Here is an 18,888-nt window from a genome sequence, read left to right as displayed (position 1 = left end):
ACCCATCCGCAATTCAAATCTTCTCATTTCCAGCGCTTGGATAGTATGAGAGAAACCGATCGGATGAGCCAGTCAAGTGATCGGTCGCTCCTGAATCTAGAATCCATAACTCATTCCCTTCAACAAGGTAATTAAAAGATTTAGGGTTACATGATTGAGCAACTGTTCCGATCCCTATGGTACCTGAATCACCAGGGTTGGTCACTGAAGGCTGTGTCTGAGGTTGTGCAGCCCCCTCAACTGTTTCACCAACTAAAGCACGCCCAGATTTCGACTTGTCATTCGGAGGGCGACGTTTACCATTTGGAGGGCGACCATGCACTTTCCAGCACTGATCCTTCGTGTGCCACTGTTTTTGCAATGCTCACATACTGGGGGTGTTTTACTATTCTGCTTGTCACCATCAACTCCAGTGGACTTTACCCCGAAGGCAGCTGACTCTACAGTGGTAACACTTGACCCGTTCATTGCACTCGATCTATCTTCTTCCAATCTAACCTCTGAATAGACCTCCATGAGAGACGGAATTGGTTTCTGCCCTAGTATTCGACTACGAACTGTATTAAATTTGGGGTGCAGCCTGGCAAGAAAATCATACACATGCTCAACCTCTTCTATCTTGGAGTATTAAATTCCATCTTGTGGGCAGTTCCAGATGATCTCCCGACATAGATCCATTTCTTGCCATAACAATGACATCTTGCTGAAGTATGAAGTTACATCCATGCTCCCTTGTTTGCATTCGTGAACCTGTTTACGTAGAGTATACAGGCGGGATGCGTTCTGTCGCCTCGAATATAACCGTCGGACTGCATCCCAAATATCTTGGGTAGTGGCTGAATAGAGTAAAGGTTTCCCGATTTGTGGTTCCATGCTACTGATCAACATTGAGCGGAGCAAAGAATCCTCTTCCTTCCAGACACGCTCTTGAGGATCTCCAGGATTTGGTCGTGGTATCTCTCCAGTCAAATATCCAAACTTATGGCGTCCCTCAAGAACCATTTTAATTGTTTGGGACCAAGAAAAGTAATTTTGCCCATCCAACTTCTCTCTCGTGATCATTCCTACAGAATTTCCAATAGTTCCAGATAAAAAATTAGTAGTAAGAAGAGTAGGAAACATTGATACCGGATTTTCTAAATACATCGGGGAAGAATCATGGCCATTCAATCTAGCTCCAAGGGCGGCCATTTGTTGCTGGAGACTAACCAATTGTTGTTGGAGTTCCCCATGAGATTCAGATTTGGAATTTTTCTGTCCAAAAACCATGGGATTTTCTTCAACGGAATCACCCATTCGAAACTGAGGCTGAATTGGATAAACATGAGGAAGAAGCTGCCTACCATGGTACTGTGAAGAAGCTATTGCCGGAAGTCCACCGGCGGCAAAGTTCGGCAACCCGTGACCGGCGTTGTTCCGAGACGGCTGCGATGGTGGATAACGGAAAAAAGGCTCGGCAATTGGCTGTGAGGTTGAAGAAATCGCGTCGATCTGACCCGACCCGGCAGCTAGAGCAAACCCACGACCATCTGATGCAGATCCGGTTCTGTGCGACGCAGAAGGACCGATCGGCTGTAAATCGTTCGCGTGTGCCGGCTGGAGGACGTGCGAAGCTGAGACGGTCGCGTGCGAAGTCGAGGGTCCGATCGGTTGTGAACCGCTCGCGTTCGTCGACTGGAGAGCGTGCGAAGCAAAGAGACCTTCCTCGATGGTTTTCGACTGGAACGGCTGAGTCTGGAAGCTAATCGGCGCGCCGGTTGGAGCAAGTCCACCACCTACTGTTCAGCTCGCTAGCTGGATCTGTTCGACTGAGCCACCTGGGATGATGGTTCGAAGATAGCGGTCAACTGCTGCTTGAATCACAACCTCATTAGTCAGCGTACCTTCACCTATCAAGTTTGATGACTGAGTTTCTTCTATCAGGGCTAGGGTTTCATCACCTTGCTCTGATACCATATTGAAATAGAAGAAAAGAAGACGACACAAGGAGTTTACATGGAAAACCCTAATTCAGGGAAGAAAAACCACGGTAGAAAAAGACTTATTATTTAATGTATACATACAGACCCAACATTAGATATAAATAGAATGAGGTGAAACCCTAATTTAGCAAATATAGTATAAATTACAAAAATGCTCTTAGGGCTAATTCAACGTATTTCAACAGTAACTAAAGTTTTTAATTTTTGAAAATAAAGCTTATTTCTTCCTTATTTCCTACATGATTTGCATATTTCTTAAATATAATAGTTGGATTCTTAGCCAAATTTCAAAACGAAAAACAAGTTTTTAAAAGTTATTTTTTTTAGTTTTCAAATTTTGGTTTGGTTTTTTTGATAAAAAGTAGATAATAAATAAATAAATTTGAAGGTGGAAAGTAGTCACTATAAGCTTAATTTTCAAAAATAAAAATAAAATCTAAGTGATTACCAAACGGGCATAAATAATTTTAAATCATTTTTGTCTCGCCAAACATAAGAAGCAAACTTTGAGTATACATGGGTTAAATTATGCAATATAAAAAAGAGAGGTATTCTTTTCTTCATCATCAATTTTATTCCATGCATTGTGAAATCTAACATATGAATAGCTTCTACTGACACTGGATGGATAGAATGTAAGAGAGAAGGATTTGCTGTCAGCTAACTGTGAAAACGGTCACATGTTCAATTGTATTGTTCCCTTTTTCTTTTCCTTCAAAACTCTAAGAAACTTGCATCAGTCACAAATATAGAATGCTCCAATGGCCATTAGAACTCATCAACGAAGTTTCAAATACAAGCTCAAGGTGCTGTATTCTGCACAAAGTCGATGCAGGCACGACAATGGTAGTCCAAGAAGCGGCATCGGAGACATCCGAAACACACACAGGGCGTGCAGCCTTGTCACTTTGACGATCGTGGACAGCCCCGACAACTCTTTCTACTCTCCCGCTCCTTGTCGTCATCGCATGTTATTCTGTAACATAGGTTGACAAGACTTGTAAGCCAAGGCAACTTATTAATGAAATAAACCATCCAACCCCAGTACTTATTATTAAGCTTAAAATTAATAGTTAATACTCTCTATTTCATATCAACAATTCACTTGTTAAGTCTTGTGCAAATTCCGAACAAACTACAAAACGGACATAACTTACATGTCATAAGGACGATCAGCACATTTCCATCTCTGATTAGCGATTGCATTATGGTAGATTTGACATCGGTCTCTAGTTCGAAGACGAAACCGTCGTTCCTTCTTGCAGTCAGAGCAGCAGATGAACTCGTCCCGGTGGAAGTTGCGTCGATGAAGGGCATAAGAAGTCCAGTAGGACTCATTTTCAGAATGCTTGTAGTATTTAAGCAAGCAAGTTCTCCACAATGGAACCTTCACTCCTTCAACTGAAACCCAGATGTTGCTCTTCCATTTCTTGATCCCTTCTCTTTGATAATGCTTCTCAAATTCCTATGGAGCCAGCTTCCCTAATAATGTTCAACTCCAAAACAACATTGAATTACAAGAAGAATAATATGGATTTGAAAGTACATTTATTCTTGTCCTTTTTCCTCTTGAAACAAGGATTGATCAATCCTTAACTTTATAGAATTTTACTGTTTAAAAATTATGTCTCTAGCATAAAAAAAAGTTGGTTAGGATGTAATACAAACTTTAATGTTGTAGCCACTCAAATTTTACAGGTGAAAAAATGAAAATCACTTTAAAACATGCTTTTAAATATCCAACCCCAATTTAATGTTTGGTTTTACATTTTTTAAACATAAATTTAATACCAATCTAAGTAATTTCAAATCACTAAAAATATGTATTTGAGCAAACTTTAAAAATGAAAAAGTGATTTAACTATGACCATTTTGAAAAGGGCAAATTTGAAAGATTGGTTTTGAAATTGTTGAGAAAAAAAAAAAAAAAAAACACTTTGGCTCCATGTTCAAAATCACTCTATAATATCACTTCAATCCTTCCAAATCAAACTAATGCAGGTTTGCTTTTAAAAATTTTCATACCATCAAAATCTATCTAAATCATTATTAAAAAAAAAAATGTTAAAAGTAATTTTATACAACAAAAATGATTCTAATTTATTTAAAAATCACTCTCAAACGCCATTATAAATTTTTATCACTATCTAAGAACCTATTTGAAATAATATTACTTTAATCCTTGTTGTTCATTTTAGTCGTATAATTTCAACTTTGGTTCATTTTGTTGTCTATACTTTCAAAATGTTTAGTTTGATTCCTTTATTCCATAATATCATTTTCAATGATCAAAGTGATATACAAATCTTAAAAAGAATCAAAATTGAAAGTACAATAACCAAATAAACCAAAATATAAATTATAGAGAATAAGAATAGTATTTAAACTTTTTTTTTAAGCAGTTAAAAAATAAAGTTGTTTTCAAATATAGGAAAATGAATAAAAATATTTAAAAATATAGCAAAAAAATTTTATTAGACAATAGACTGTGATATTTTAGTATTAATATAAACTTTGTTGCTGAAGAATCGCTAGAAGAAGAAACTCTACGTGTAGCAGAAGAATGGTCATATTTGTTGGTGGTGCAGCAGCATTGAAGCTCTCTATGTAATCCGATCCTGTAACAAACCCTTCCATTTTCTGAACTTCTTCTTCTTCAAACATTCCCTAATTACTACTAATATTTTCTTCTGATCTCATCATTATTGTTTTTAATATTTTATTTTATTTCAACCCTAAATCTTCCTCTTTCTTCTTCTTCTAATGCCCCACCAATAAATTTTCCCATAAATAAATAAAAATAAACTCCTTTTCAAGGATCATATATATATACACACAAATAAGGGATTTTGTTGTATTGTGGAGAACTAAAAGGTCATTGTGATTTTAGGGGTATGCATCTATCGATCGGTATCGATTTTGGGAAAAAAACCGACCAAAAAAAGCCTAAAATCTGACCGTTGGTCGGTTTTGTTGAGATTTGTTTTCTGGCAAGCAAAGTCGAAGTGAATAAAAAATGAATTGATTGAGGGCTATGGTTAGGTTAATATAATTTGTAACTTTTTTAAATTTAATGAAAAAATTTAAATCAATCATCTAGTGGACTTGAAATTGAGGCAACATAAAAAGAAAATAATAAATCAATACTAAATAGGATTGGGTTGATGGTAGTTGACTTAATATTTATTTTTAATATTTATATCGGTTGGTCGGTCGGTCGATTTTCCAATTTTTTTATATGAAAACCAAAAACCAACCGACCTCAATTCCATCGGTTTCGATCAATTGGATCGATTTTCGATACCTTTATGCTCACCCCTAGTGATTTACCTGTTCGTATCCTCACATTTCTCAATACTTAAATTATTAATTTTTTTTATTTTTATTTTCATATTTATTTGTTTTGCAAGGCAGGAGAATTGTTTTATTGATAGTTGAGATTTGATCATTTGAGTATAATAATAATAATAATAATAATATTTTTAAGTACTATTTTGGTCTTTATACTTTTGGTTTTGGTTTATTTTAGTTTCTATACTTTTAAACTGTTCATTTTAGTTCTTATATTTTCAATTTTGGTTCATCTTGGTCATTATATTTTCAAAATATTCATTTTGGTCCTTGTACCGTACTATTCAAAAAATAACCGTTTTGGTCCTTTCATTTTCATTTTTACTTCATTTTGAAGGGAGCAAATTGGTTACTTTTTTAAAATTACAAGGATCAAAATAATCTCTTTTGAAAGCATAAAGATCAAAATGAAAAATTTGAAACTATGGAGACAAAAATGAACCAAAGTTGAAAGTATAGGAATCAAAATGAACATTTTAAAAGTACAGGGACCAAAATGAACCAAAATCAAAAGTACAAAATCCTAGGTAGCATTTAAACATTTTTTTTTTTAATCTTGTGGCTTTGGTTTGTTAGAATACTTGGACATAATAGTCCGCTTTAAAAGAATTAGGGGTGGAAATAGTTAGAATACTTGGAAATAATAGTTTGCATTAAAAAAATTAGGGGTGGAAATAGTGTTGGTAAGCTTAATTTTTTTTAAAAAAAAGTAACTGAGTATAAAAAAAAGTAGTTTTTAAAAAGGAAAATTACTTCAAATGGTAAAACTTGTTGAAAATATTTACAAGATATAGCAAAATTTTAGAACTATCTATGATAGACGTTGATAGACGCTGATAGAAGTCTATCAGTGTCTATCAGCATCTATCACTGATAGTTCTAAAATTTTGTTATATTTTATAAATATTTTGATTTATTTTTCTATATTTAAAAATAATATTTGTAAAAATCTGTTTTTTATTTTTTAATTTGACCAAAAATTTAAATATTTCATAAAAAAATGTGAATACCTAAAATAAAGAAAATTAGAGGAAGGCAATCACACATTTACAAAATGGATTAAAAAAAAATAAAATTATTATCCAAAGAGGGTTTTCTTTATTTTGTTTATTGTGATTGAATTTTAAAAGTTCCTTATTACTTTCCATTTTCCTTGGAGAAATATTTGAATTTTTAATAGAAATTCCAATATCAATAACAAATTTTAAATTTTTGTCAAAAAGAAGTTTTACAAAAAGACACCATTTGGATGCATTCATTTGATTTTTAAAAAAATATTAATTAGTTTATAAACACTATTTTTATTCATACGTTTCTTTGTTTTATTATCAAACTTTCTAGAGTATTTTAAGAAATCAAATAAGGTTTCAAAATTAAGAAAGAAATAATTTTGTTTATAAAATTACACTCGAATTAAAAAGATTTAAAATAATTGGGTAAATTAAGGATATATTGTAGTTTAAAATATTAACAACAAAAAAACAAGTGGTTTGATACTATCTAGAAAAATAAGTTTTTTTTTTTTTTTTTTTTTTTATTATTATCGTTATTGGGTGAGACGCGTTTACAATGAATGTATCTTTACAATGAATTAACCGACATGTTGTACATTAAGAATATAGTTAGACGACATATTAGGAATCTTGATGCAATAAAGTAGAGAGACACACATGTTTCTACATTATTTCCTCTTTTAACTTATGTTTAATTTAAAGCAAAATGATCTCTTTTCTCGTCGTTTCCACTCTCAATCAGAACTCAAATTTGGTCAAATTAATTACATCTAAATACATTCCAATAAATGACAAAAAAAAACATGTTTTTCCCAAATATAGTTTGAAAGTCACTTGTTTTCGTTTTTGTTTTTTTTTTTACTAGAATAGTTCTCTAATTTGCACGAAATTCAGCCAATAAATTCAGTCTAGGCTTCAATTTTAATGCTAATTATTCAGTTCAATAATTAAGAAAAGTTAATTTTGAGCCACATTAGACTAAATATAATCACATTAAGCTAACATGAGAACCTCTCGACCTTAAGACTTTAAAGCATCTGATTGAAATCTTAATCAAACTTCAAAAATAAAACAGATGTATTATGGAGAATTTTACACATACTTTTAGTAGTTTTAAAATTTTAGTTAAAGTGTTTTTTCAATGCACAAAATTAAAGAAAACATAAAAATAAAATCATTGTTTTCAAACATAAGAAAATAAATAAATTTATTTATATATGTAATAAAGTGTCACTGTTTATCAGTTTGACGATGACATTTTGCTATATTTGAAAATATTTTCAACAATTTTGTTGATTAAAATAATTATCTAAAAAAATAATAGATTTTGAAATTTACAAATCATATAAAAATCAAAGCCCATTTAGAACAACTTTTTAGGTGCTTAAAATCTGATTTTAAGTGTTAAAAAATAATTTCTGAGCATGTGTGAAAGTCATTACAAATAAGTGGTAAACCTCCATTGCAATTCCATCTTTTACAGAGTTTTTGTTTTCTTTTCTTTAAAAAAAAATTAGTGATGCACTCAAGAAGGACTCTCTAAAACTAATTCAATTTTAAGAAATGTTTTATTGTAAATTAGAAAACAAATAAGAGATAAAATGAGATTCAAGTATTTCAAAACTGATCATGACTAATGTCAAAATTATTTATTTGTAGAATTGTAAATATGGATATGGAAATTTGAACTTTTAATTTAAAAAAAAAAATTAAATATTACTAATTATAATTGAACTATTTGGTTCATATTTGACAAAAATGGTTCAAGTATTTCAAACTAAAATAAAACTTAACTACATCTCATCTCTTAGACCAAATATGAGAGAATTGAAAAGAAAAAAAAAATCCCCCTCAATGAATTTCCTTATATATAAAATTTTTACAATGTTTTCTCTTGCAACCTTGAATTATAATAGCTAGCTGTTTTGTCTTGGGGTAAGAGAGAGAGAATTGAAATCTTTTTGTAACTAGGGGGAGAAAAATAATTTAGGCCCATTTGGTAACTCGTTTCGTTTTTTGTTTCTGGTTTTTGAAAACTAAACCTATTTGTTCCCCATTCTTATAATGAATTGCATCTTTAGATACAAAAGTTGAATTTTTAGCCAAATTCTAAAAACGAATAACAACTTTTTGAAAACTACTTTTTTAGTTCTCAAATTTTGGCTTGGTTTTTTAAACAATTGGTGAAAAGTAAATAACAAATGAAGAAATTTGAAGGTGGAAGTCGTGTCTATAGGCTTAATTTTCAAAAATAAAAACTAAAAATAAAATGGTTAACAAACGAGACCTTAGGAAAAACAATAGCTAATTTAATTTAACATTTTTGTTTTTTCGTTAGTCAATTTAATTAGCTCGAAGATTTAGAATCATTTTTTAAACATAAATAATTAAAATGTTGGAAAGAACTTAGGAGCCAGATAAAAATTAAAACTCAAACATTATGATTTTTTTATTCCTCAAATATAATTTGATAAAATGAAATTATAATTTTTCAATACTTGAATTTAAGACAAATATACCTAGTTTATTTCAACTTGAAGTTAACATGTTATGGTAAAAAAAGAATGATCATTTCAAATTAGTTAGAGTGTCAATACTTTATGAAGTCGTATCTCAAAACCTAATAAAATCAAAATACCAAATTATTAAAATAATAAATCAAATAAAATTATAACTTTAGTCACATCTCTATTTCAAAATTAAAATATTTATCTATTTTTCTAAAATAGTTAATTTATTTTAAACTTAGCTATATAAAAATAATTAAGATGACAAGTTTGAACCTAAAATCTAACCACAAACTAATACAAGAAAAATATTTCACAAACTCAAGATTTATAAATCTACACTTTATTTCCAAACCTCCCAGTTAAGTTAGGCTTAACATTCCAACCATGTGTATCAAATGCCACCAAAATCTAATTGTGATATCTAAACATAGTTTTTTTAAACTCAAGTCATCTAAACCTTCTAGGCTTAACATTCTCGGACTTAAAATTTCAAATTTATGCACCAAACGCTCCCATAATCTAACTGTGGTATCTATAAACTATAAACCGAAATTGGTATTGGTTTTCAAATAATTAATGAATATTAACCAAAATAATATGGCAATTTAAGAAAGACAAACAACCCAATTAATTTTTCGTCAATATTTTACCATATATATGTTTATATATATAGTCGTTACCATTATAGCATAGAAAAAAAAATTGAGAAAGACTAATTTGGATAGATATATTTCAAATTTCTTCTTCTTAAATGTAATGTTGTAAATAACAACATAAAATTAAGGTTAAAAACTCTAAACTGTTGAATGGATATATTTCAAATTTCCTCTTCTTAATATAATGTTGTGAATTACAACATAAAGTTAAAATTAAAAACTCTAAAACCAAATTTAGTCTCGGTACTTTTAATTTTGTAACAATTTAGTTTATAAATTTTGCTATATAATAATTCAGTCATTATACTTTAAAATTTGTATTGATTGAATCCTTAATGTTAAGATTTAATGAGATTTCTTGCATAAATAAATCGATAAATTAATTAGAGTTGCCTCAATATTTTTACAAATTTCCAAGTCTCTACATCATAACACAATAAAACGTAACATCTAGCTTTTATATATATATATATATATTTATTGATGATTAAATTGTTACAAATTCAAAAGTACAAGAAGTAAATTATTACATTGTAAAGTCTGTGCACTTAATTATTATAAAATTGAAAACATAAAGACTAACTTATTACAAATCAAAGTTCGAAAATTAAATTATTATGAAAATTTCTAAAAATTAATTATAAATCCCTTAAGAAGAATATACATCCATCCATCCAACTGCTAACTTAAAACATAGAAGAATCGATAGGTAATTTTGTAATAATTTGGAGAAATTTTTGTGGTTGGATCTTTTGTTTTTAGGTGACTTGATTTCAAGTTTTATGTTGATTGGATTTTATATGATTTATTAGTTGGTTTTATAAGTGATTTCTTCGGTTGATTTTTGGACTATTAGCTAGTTTGAAATTATGTCTAATTTTCCATAAAATAAAGGTTGTTTCCAAAATATAAGAAAATGAATCAAAATATTTACAAATATAGTATAATGATAGATATAGATAATAGTATATCGCGACTTATCATAATCTATAACAGATAAATAATTATAAATAAACAGTAAAATTTTGCTATATTTATAAATATTTTTAGTAATTTTATTATTTAAAATAATTTCATTTTTTTTCTGTAAATTCTTTTACTTGTAGTCATGGTTCAAAATTTATAATAGTTCATCATCAAGTGGATGTCTTCTTCCTTTTTGTATTTTTAATCAAATCTTTAAAAAAAATCCAACCATATTTTAAGTTTTGATAATACCATACATTCTATAATTATTTGAAATTCAGATTCATGCAAATGTATATTTTTTTCCTCCATTTGAAGGTTAATTTAGATCCACATGATTGAAGTAAAATTTAAAAAAATATATATATATAAGGAACCTCTAAAAAAAAAAAGAAAAACTAAATAAATTCAAGGAATTGAAATAACTAATATACTATGAATCATATTGGACACACGAATTCATATTTTTCTTGATTTTTTCTTCACTAATTGTGTGTTCTTCTACTGCAAAATATCTCTCTTTTGTTTTTCTTTAATTGGATTCATGGTTTTTGGCTTTCGACAACTTTCTTATCTCATTTACTAAAAATATTCTCGACTTTGAGAATGTAATCTAAAACTAAATTAAGTGAACTCTAATAATTTTAATTAAAAAAAATAAAAATAGAACACAGATAATTTCACAAAAAAAACAAAACAAAATAAAACACGATAGAGGAAGAAAAACTTAATGATAATATTTTGCTATCTTTGTTTTACAAGTACAATGGAGCCCGTCAATTTAAAATTTAAAATAATATATAAAGGTAAAAGAATCACACATAAGATTGAAATATATCTTGAATCAATTTCTTTATCATAAAAAGGGAAAAAAATTTGTTTGCCCATAAAGCTCTTTTAGAAACTATTTATAAAGAATAGAAGATATCTTTAATAATAAATTGTTTAATTTTTTGTTATAGAATATAAAAATATTAATATTTATTGCATTAATTTGAAAACTTTTTATTTCTCTCTTATCCAAATGTTCTTCCATGCTTTCACCAAGAATTATTCAATATCAATTATCAAAACTTAAATTATTGATTTGTAATTATTGTTATATCCAAATTAAATAGAAAATAAAAAATAGAAAGAAAAGGAAAACCATCGACTCTACGAAATTGTATAATAACTATCAATAACTATGTAGCTTAAGTGATAGATAAGTAAATAATTCTATAACTATATTAAATAAATAAAAAAGAAAAAGGAAAACAAAAAACTTTGTTAAATACTGTAATTGCTTAGATAAGTAGAGGGACATATATGACATCATGTAATATGAGTTTGGACAAAATAGTCCAAAAAATTGATTCTCCTCTTAAGCCACTTTTTAACATATATATTAACTTTATATTTTAATTTAGGATTTAAGATTAATTTAATTATATTAAAATTTCAAATTATGGTAAAACAGGAAATTTACACGCTAATCTAAATATAACTCAATTGATTAAAACATATGTATCTTTGTCGATCAAAATGTGTTAGAAGTTTGAATATCCCACATGAAACATGAAACATACCTATTAAATGTGGTAATTTCATCAAGAGTTTAAGAGAATTACCTGAATGAATCAAGATCACATTTGAATAAATAGATTCTGAGAATACAAAAATATGATTATAAAAAGCTTAAAAGAACTTAAAGTTACTAATTATACCAACAAAATGCTCTTCATTTTCGATGACTCAGTCATAAGAACTTCAAAGTTAAGCATGTTTAGCTTGAGCAATTCTATATTGGATGACCACTTGAGAAATTCCTATAAAAGCATATGAGTGAGGACAAATATGTTGAAAAGAAACCGGTTGATTTGTGGGGATAGTTTTAACTCTTGGAAGCAGTTTAAGACAAGTAAGGATGTCGTTGCTAAGTTGCAAAAGATGTAGGGAAATATCGAAATAATGAAATGCTAAATCTGGGTTCTAAATCCTAATTCAAATCTTGGACCTGGAGTGTTACAGTTTAGTCAATAAGAATGTAATGACACAAACTAAAATATCTAGACAATTTTGTAACAATTCATATATATGATACTTTGAAGAGAAAAAGAAAGAAAGAAAAGATTTCATGCTTTGAAATATGTAAGTTAATTAAAAACCTAGTCAAAGTAAAAATAATTCAATCGAGATCCATATGTATTCATTTCTTTAAAGTTAGAGTTTCAAATTTCTAAACACCACCTCTATGTAGCTGACCTTTCAAATAATCATATCTTTAATTCATATTTAGTTTTTTGTTATTATAACTAATCGAAAATTTTAGATCTCCACATTCAAATTTTAAATTTAGAAAATTGGAACTTAAAGGATCCATTTTGATAATATTTTTTTTTTCATTTTTGGTATCCTCTTTTTAAAAAGAAAATAAAAATAAAAATTGACAATGGCTAATTTAACAAAATATTAGTAGAATATTGCAAATCTAGCCTCTAATTTTATCTTGGGAAAATTTTCTATACTATGATAGTTTTGAAATTTTTTCATATTACTTCCACTTATCATACGCCACTTCAATGCGCTTCTAAAATAAGGTGGGACTCACAAATATTAATGTAGGGTCCATAAATATTCATGAAAGCAAATCTATAGTTGCCAACATGAGCGTTGCATAGTACTTGTACTATTGACCTCGAAGTCAGAGGTTTGATCCCCACCCCACACATTAATTACAATACCTTTACCAAAAAAAAAAAAAAATACAAATCTATAGTATGAATAAGGGGAGTATAGTACTCCTGTGGTATTAAAAAAAAATCATTTATCTTATACAATCCTAGCAAAACAATCATGCCTAATTCAAACAAAAATTGTAAAAAGACCATAATACAAGCACACGGATGTAGGTTTGGAAATGTACATTTTAGGTCAATAGTATATCAGTGAATCATGTATATCGACTCTCAATTTAACATATATTTGAGTAATTAATTAAGTATATTTCAATCTTATATCAACAATTATTTAACATGCATTAATTTTAAGTATTAACATTTGTATATCAACATTTATAATTTGACATGATTTCAGGTATATCATTAATATATCAACATTTGCTTAACATGTATTTTAGTATAATAAATAAAGAATAGATATCATATTGGCGGATAAACACTCACTTAATATATGCATTTCTATTTTTAAATATGATATTAGGTATATATCAACACCCTCATTTAACATGTACTTTAGTATTAAAATGAATTATATGATTGGTGTAGCAACATTCATTTAACAAGCATTTTAGCAATAAATCAGATATGATTTGTGTATCAACATGCTCAAACATGATTGTGGTAGTGTAGCCAACAATTTAGGGTGCACTTTTTTCTTATGTTATTTAGTCACTAATTACCAAATTTATAAAATATAAAGTTTGGATGTACTTTAAAGCAATAAAGTGTTCAACTGTGTGCACTATTGTACTTAAAAAGTGTATAGTTTAAATTTTAGTTTCCTTTACAAAAATAATAATATTGACAATAATAAAAATATCATTTTGATCCTTATAATTTAGATTTGATTCAATTTTAGTCCCGTTTTCAAACGTCTAATTTTAGTTATGTATTTTCATTAAATTTTAAATTTAATCGATTAAAGTTGTATTTTTATTGAAATCGGTTAAATAATATTAATAATACATTTTATCCAAAGAAACATAATATATAGATATATTTTTCAAATTTATAGTAAAAACGCTAATAGATAATAAAATGTTTTTGGAAATACAACAAGAAACTATTAATTGAAACTAAATTGAAAATGTTTTAAAAGTACATTGACTAAAATCAAATATTTGAAAGGGTTTTCTTAAATCTAGAAAAATAAATTAACTTGTTTATAAATATAGCAAACTGTTTATCAGTAATAGAGCGTGAAGATACTTATAGGCATCTATCAATGTATATCATTGACACTAATAGATAAGTCAAATTTTGCAATATTTGATAATATTTTTAATAGTATTACTATTTAAAATAATTACCCTATTTGAAAGGAGGAATCAATACTTTTTTGTCTAGGTTTTGATTCTAGTTTCTATTTGATTTTTAGATTTTAAAATATTACACATTTAATTTTTAAATTTCGAGTTTTATTTCAATTTAGTCTCTCAAATTTAAAATATTATAATTTTAATATTGAGATTTAAATTTATTTTAATATGTATAACATTTCAAAACTAAACACTAAATATTATACCCAAAAAGGGGACCTTTAATATTAATATTGTTGTTTTCAAAACTTATTAGAGAAATATTGTTGTTTTGAAACTTATTAGAGAAATATTGTTGTTTTGAGAATTCGAGGCTAGAGGTCGAACGTTGAGAACTCGACTAATGTTGAGGTCGAACGTTGAGAACTCGACAAACAAAGAAAAACTTGGAAACAATACATAAGCCGAAACTTCAACCCTCGACAAGGGAAATCTCGCTTAGGTTGTCGAAGGTTGAAGTTTCAACACACATCCACCCTCGAGATTGCAAGTTTATTACTTTTCTTTTTCCCTCATAGAGAAAATAAAGTAATGAGATGGTATATTATATGTATCTGTGTGCTCGAGTTGCTTCTAACAACCTATGCATTTTGTTATCATTTCGAATTAGACGGAGGCTTGTGGGATTGACGTGAAGGGGTGGGGATGGCTATATTTTTGGGAGCGAACTCCAGGCGAATATGAAGCGCATGGATACAAGTTATGCCTTGGAATGAAAGATAATTCTGAATTAGCTTTGTCTACGAACAAAATTTTGTATATTAGGTTGTCAAAGGTTACACACATGTCGAAACTTCAAAGCGATTAAGGAGATAAGTGAGCTGAAGCAGATTAAGGAGAGAGCGAGATTTAGTTTATATTGACTAATCTGACTAACATTGAACTTGGTAAAATGAAATGGTTGAATAATTGAAAAATAAGATTATTCAGGAATACACATTGAATGCTAAGATTACACATTGAGTTTCTGGTAGTAGATCCATAATAAAAAAAGTGTTTGTGATTGTTCCAGAAGAAATGAAAGCTAGTAATCATTAATGGAAAAATAACAACAATAACAGAAAGAGCGAGATATTGAGAGAGAGCGAGATCTTAGGAGAGAGCGAGAGCGAGAGTGAGAGATCGAGATCTTAGGAGAGAGCGATACTGAGAGAGCGAGATCGTAGGGGGGAGCGAGAGTGAGAGTGGGAGAGCGAGATTTAGGAGAGAGTGAGAGCGAGATCTTAGGAGAGAGCGAGATTAGAAGAGAGCGATACTGAGAGAGCGAAAGTGAGAGAGCGAGATCCTAAGAGAGAGCGAGATCTTAGGAGAGAGCGAGAGTCTTCACTTTATTTGAACTTTCCATAGAAATATATATATATATAAAAGAGAAAAAATAGCTAATAATCATACTATAATTGAATAATCATTAGACAATAATTGAATATATTAGATTATTATACTATAATTGAATAATCATTAGACAATAAATTGAATATATTAGATTATTATACTATAATTGAATAATCATTAGACAACAAATTGAATATATTAGACTATTATACTATAATTGAATAATCATTAGACAACAAATTGAATATATTAGATTATTATACTATAATTGAATAATCATTAGACAATAAATTGAATATATTAGATTATTATAATGTAAAACTTTATTGATTACAAAAAAAAAAAAAAAATTGAATATACAGTAGATTATTATAAAAAAAATTGAATATACAATAAATTATAATAAAAAAATTGAATATACAATAAAATGAATATATAATAAAAAAAAATTATTTATTATTCAATCCCTAACTATCTGGAGCCCGTCTTAGTAACGAAGGACACTTCCTTCGATTATGTCCTAACTGGTTACAAAATCCACATCGTTGTCGAGTGGCTGGTTCTGTCCAATCCATCTCGTTGTGATAACGTGAACTTTTCGGTCTACCAGGTCTTCTCAACAACGATGGATCAGGATGTAAGACGGGCATATTAGGGTGCGTGATCCAGTAATCTTCATGCGGTATAGGTTGAAATTGAGGAGAGTAACATTCAGCATACGTTGACAATTTGTAGTAGTCCTCAATAAAATCTTCGTAGTTCATGTTAAAATGTGAGCAAACGGCCATAAAATGTGAGCATGGAATGCTGAATGCTTGCCACTTGTTACATGAACAGTACCACTCGGTATGATGGCTTGTTCGAGATCACTAAGTCATTTTGTTCACTTGATGTTCCTACCACTATTAGCTAACCTCCATGATGCAGGGCGGTATTCGTGGAGTGGAGCATGCTTGGCATGGTTGTATAGACAACTATGCAAAGCAACAAGACCTGAGGTTCGAGAGATAGTTGGGCCTCTCATACTTTTGCAACTATGGGCTTTGGAGCGATTTCCAACAATGGCTCCACAGCTACATCATGTTAATGACGCTCAGTTAGTTGGACGAGCCTACGGTTCTCGGTATGTTGTTTTAATTCAATTTAATTTTTATATCACTAATCTAGTTAATTTAAATTCTAAATTATCAATTTAAAAATTTAGGTGGAGAGACAAATTTTGTGTGACTAGGACAGCCACACATGTAGTCAACCAGTATAGATACATGTTTGATCTGCTTCAACCTGAACAGGTACATTACACTAAACCTAATTGATTATTTTATTCACATTTTTATTGTATTTGTCTTTAATATTCTCTAATATAATATTTTATGTTTCAGGTTATTTGGGAGTCGTACAAAATTATTGTGCATACTTTGCCTATGGTCAAAACATATGACGGACGATGAGTCCTCTCATATATTTTCACATTGGTGAGTGACATCTTCTTGACAGGGTGATGAGACAATTCGGTTTTCAGCAGGATGTCCCATCGCCTTGTAATATTGAACCCGTACTGCATGATATTAATCTAAGGACTGGAGATTGGTCCGAAAAAGTTGCACATTTGGTAGTTCGATGGCACTATCGTGCAAGGTTTTTTGCAGTGGGGGTTTCTCTTGAACAGTTTGACACAGATGTCATTCTAGAATATATTTATTAGTATAATAATATCACAAGGCGCTACGTCACTCGTCCAGGAGCAGTTGTGGGTCATATGGTAAATGAATGAATATTATCTTTTTTTTTTTTAATTTAAATTTATTTTAAATGTTGTCTAATTGTTTTATAATTCATAGAGATCGAACAACAGTAGATTCCATATGGTTGCGAATGATCCGAACCAGGTTCTTGCTATATGTATTGACAACCAAAGCTATATGGAGGAAATTCATTATATGTACGATATACCTATTGTTTCTCCACCAGCTTCTAGACGTAGAGGACCTGTTCAGGAAGAGGATGAGTTTGATGAGATTGCACATAATGTGGAAGAGTTTCCCCCTATGACGCAGACGTAGAGTCAAACTGATTATGTTAGTCCGATGATGATGATGCCAGTATTTGGTTCAGGACATTATGACTCAGCGGCTGGTCCTTTGTCTTCATACGTGCATGGACATGGTCGTGGTCGTGGAGAGCATAATGAATATTTATATATGAAGCGCTTGCAGAGGTACTAGAGCAACATCAAGAAGAACCCGAGCAACCTCAAGTTCGAAGTCGACGAAGACAACGATAACCAGCTCGAAATCGACGACGTCTGCCTTGTGGGACACATTGATTTTTATAATTATTTTTATATAAATGAGATATTTAATTTGCATTTTTATTTTATTTTTATGAGTTATTTTTTTTAATTTATTCTTTTTAGAGTTTAAATAAAACAATAAAATATTTTTAGAAATTGTTTTTATAAAATGGAAAATTAAAAAAAAGAAAGGATTAGAAAGAAGAAGGTGGAATATGTAATAATTAAAAAGGAAAAAAAAAAAAGAAATTTGTACGGTATTCTCGCCCTCTATCAAAATCTTGCTATTTTGCTCTTGCTCTCGCTCAAAATCTCGCTAAAGGAGATTCATTAGCTCGTTATTTAGTCAGACTTGCTGAGATGACAGAATCCGTAAAAATTATTCAATAAGCTTTGGAAGGAATTCCAGGGGGACCTTATGAAAATTTAGAAATACGATCTTTTGATAGAGGAAAATCTCCAGAATGATAATTAAACAGACTCAATAATAATGTTAGGAAGGACAAGGTCGAGGGTTCAAAATTCGACGTACAAATGAAAGGAAGGTCGAGGGTTCAAAATTTGACCTATCTAAGTCGAATTTTCAACCCTCGACTTATTTAAAAAAAACAACAACAACAACAATATTTTTAGAAATAGTTTGAAAACAACAATATTTTCTTAAATAGTTTAAGGACAATATCCTTTTAATTTTCTTCCAAGAAGGAGTATAAACTAAAATTGAAAAATTCACTTGAAAAATGATA

At 29.5% G+C, this 18,888-nt stretch overlaps 1 pseudogene; it reads right to left on the bottom strand.

Annotated features, from left to right (window-relative positions):
* Positions 1 to 2,596: 2,596 nt before the first annotated feature.
* LOC120085353 (protein ULTRAPETALA 1 pseudogene) lies at positions 2,597 to 4,646 on the bottom strand (annotated as a pseudogene).
* Positions 4,647 to 18,888: the final 14,242 nt, after the last annotated feature.

This window comes from Benincasa hispida, chromosome 9 (assembly GCF_027475165.1).
Source record: "Benincasa hispida cultivar pf3 chromosome 9, pf3_genome.v1.1, whole genome shotgun sequence".
Classification (NCBI taxonomy): domain Eukaryota; kingdom Viridiplantae; phylum Streptophyta; class Magnoliopsida; order Cucurbitales; family Cucurbitaceae; genus Benincasa; species Benincasa hispida.
The sequence above is the reverse complement of the archived record's forward strand: the minus strand, read 5'-3'. Positions and strand labels throughout refer to the sequence as shown.